Source organism: Bison bison, unplaced genomic scaffold, assembly GCF_000754665.1.
Source record: "Bison bison bison isolate TAMUID 2011002044 unplaced genomic scaffold, Bison_UMD1.0 scf7180017864307, whole genome shotgun sequence".
Lineage (NCBI taxonomy): Eukaryota > Metazoa > Chordata > Mammalia > Artiodactyla > Bovidae > Bison > Bison bison.
This window is the reverse complement of record NW_011494879.1, coordinates 10,582,639-10,585,572: the sequence shown is the minus strand read 5'-3', so window position 1 is coordinate 10,585,572 and position 2,934 is coordinate 10,582,639.

Sequence of the window (2,934 nt, the reverse complement as noted above, 5' to 3'; positions counted from 1 at the left end):
TAGCCACGGGTGTGAGTGTGTTCAGTAGCTCAGTCATGTCTGACTCTTTGCGACCCCACAGACTACAGCCTGCCAGACTCCTCTGTCCATGGGATTCTCCAGGCAAGAATACTGGAGTGGGTTGTCATTTCCTCCTCCAGAGGATCTTCCTGATCCAGAATTGAACCAGCATCTCCTGCATCTCTTGCATTATCAGGCAGATTCTTTTTACCACTGAGCCACCTGGGAAGCCCCTCTGGTCAAGAGTGGGCGGTGATGTGCTTAGTCACTCAGTCGTGTCCAGCTCTTTGTCTCCCTGTGGACTGCAGCCCACCAGGCACTTCTGTCCATGGGGATTCTCTAGGCAAGAATAATGGAATGGGTTTGCTAGGCCCTCCTCCAGGGGATCTTCCCCACCCAGAGATCGAACTCAGGTCTCCTGCATTGCAGGAAGATCCTTTACCATCTGGGCCACCAGGGAAACCCAGACCTCGGCTTAATTATGGAACTTAATTCCTCAAGGGGCAGAGACCACCCTGCCTGTTGCCTGAGGGTTGTGATGTTTCAGTGAGACAATGGCTAGGAAAACCTTCTGCAGAGAGCAGGCATGCGGAAGGGCGCTGGCTTTTCCTAGGTGCCAACTATCCATCAGGGGGTTCCCAGCTCACCCCCACCACAGGTCAATGACCTTCCTCTCCTCCCTGTGTTACAAAGGGTGGTTACTTAACTGGTATTGTGTGGTCTCACTGCACACAGCCAGGAAGTGGCCGCAAGTTTTTGAATGTGAGATTGGTCACTCTACACCCTTTCACAGGCCGTGCATGAGTGTTCATCACTGCAGAGCCAGACCCAAAGCGGGGGCCACAGAAGATTCTACACAGGGAGAGGAGGCCTGGGAGGTCTTGATGTCTGGGTTCCCAGGCTGTGCGAGGTGCCCCCACCTTGAGGGGCTGCAGGGAGGACCCGAAGATGGTGTTGGATGTCCATGGGAATCGCCAGGTTCTCCAGTCACTTGGAACTGCCCCGGTGAGCAGTGATTTACGCGTGGCAGTTCTGAGGCTGCCCTGTTTGATCTCTGGCCTTAGCCCTGAGTGGCCATCCCACCCCCGTCCCCTCCCGGAGGGCTCCCATGACCAGCCGGCAGACAAAGAGATGGGGTCTGACTTCGGGCCCAGTGGGCAGGTGGCAGGGCAGAGGTGGGAAGGGAGGGATGTCCTTCAGTGTTATTTCCCGGGAGGCAAGCAGCGGGGCAGAAAACACACAACAAGCTCTGACTCAGATACCAAGGTTCTAAGCCCAGGCCCATTAACAGAAGGCTCTGGGGCATTTTTTGTACCTTCCCTGAACCTCTGTGGGCTTTCCTGGTGGCTTAGACAGTAAAGAATCCACCTGCAATGTGGGAGACCCAGTGTGCAATCCCTGGGTCGGGAAGATGCCCTGGAGAAGGGCATGGCAACCCACTCCAGCATCCTTGCCTGGAGATTTCCATGGACAGAGAAGCCTGGTGGGCTACAGTCCATGGGGTTGCTGTCTCCTTGTAAAGTGGAGGTGGTCTGGCCTGCTTTGAAGAGACATGGGGTCAATACAAATAGTCTGTCTCTGGTTTAGAGAAGGCCCTCACTCTAAGCTACCCAGCATTGCTGTTATTATTTAGTCAGGAAGCCTACCCCTGAGGCAATAGCCTGATTTCCCTAATCATTGGCCCAGCTTCCCAATTCAGTTCAGTTCAGTCACTCAGTCGGGTCCAACTCTCTGCAACCCCATGGACTGCAGTATGCCAGGCCTCCCTGTCCATCACCAGAGGTGCATGGGGCTTCTTTCCGGTGGCAAATCCCTGAGTCCTTTCTCGGCATCGAGGGCCTACACAGCCCAAGCTGCTTCTGGGCGAACTGACCTCGGGTTCTGATGGCCTCGGACCTGAGCCCTCTGACTCGACCCCCGAGCAGAAGGGTGGGGAGGACGTGGATGAGGCTCCCCCGGCTCAGGTGCAGAGACTCCGCACGTCGGGAGCGTGGCCGCCATCCCTTCACCCGAGAGCCGGCAAGTGGTCAGGGATGCCGTCTGGGGAGGTGGTCGTTTTCTAAAGGGAGCAGGAGCAAAGGCCAAAGACCACCACACCCTCAAATCAGGGCCCCCTGGGGTGGGCTGGGAGACCCATGGGGGCATACTCAGCCTAGAGGCTGAAGGTGGAAAGAAGGGCCCCCCTCGCTGCCACCTCTCAGGCTTGGCACATGTGTCCAGGACACAGCAGCACGCCTGGGCGCACAGTGGTCCCGAGTACCCAGGCGCCGTGGCTTCATTCACAGCCCAGTTTGGTGTCAGTACCCAGGTCTGTCCTTAACTCCCTGCAGAGTGGAGGTGGTGGGGCCGGATGACCCCCTCCAGCCCTTCCCGGTCGGCTATTCCAGCTTCCCCTGCTCCTTCAGGAGCTGCCACTGTGTCCCCTCTCCATGGCAGGTCCTTGGAGGTGAAACAGGGAGAGAGAGAAGTCCAGCCCTCCCCTGGAGCACAGATAGGCAGGCTGCCAGGGCTGAAGGGATGCCTGGTGAGTAGATGGGAGCAGGAGAAACATGGGCTGAGCTGGGAGAGACAGAAATGTGTGAGACCTGAATTCACATCCTCCATGGGAGGTCAGGCTCCAGGGGGTGGGCAGGAAGGAAAGAGGAGGTGCCCCAGGCAACTCGGACAGCCCTGACCTCCCCTCTTTCCTGCTGGAGGCAACCAGGACAGCTCTGCAGCTCAGCAAGGCCACAGTCCACAGGCAACAAGCTGCAGCCTCTCCCAGGAAAGATGAGCTTGAGATCTGATGGTCAGAACAGTTGTCCTTGGGAGTTCCCTGGTGGTCCAGTCGTTAGGACTGTGGGCTTCCACTGCCTTGGCCCAGATTCAATACCTGGTGAGGGAACTGAGATCCTGCAAGCTGTGCAGCCAAAAAATCCTGCAAATCTGTGTGCA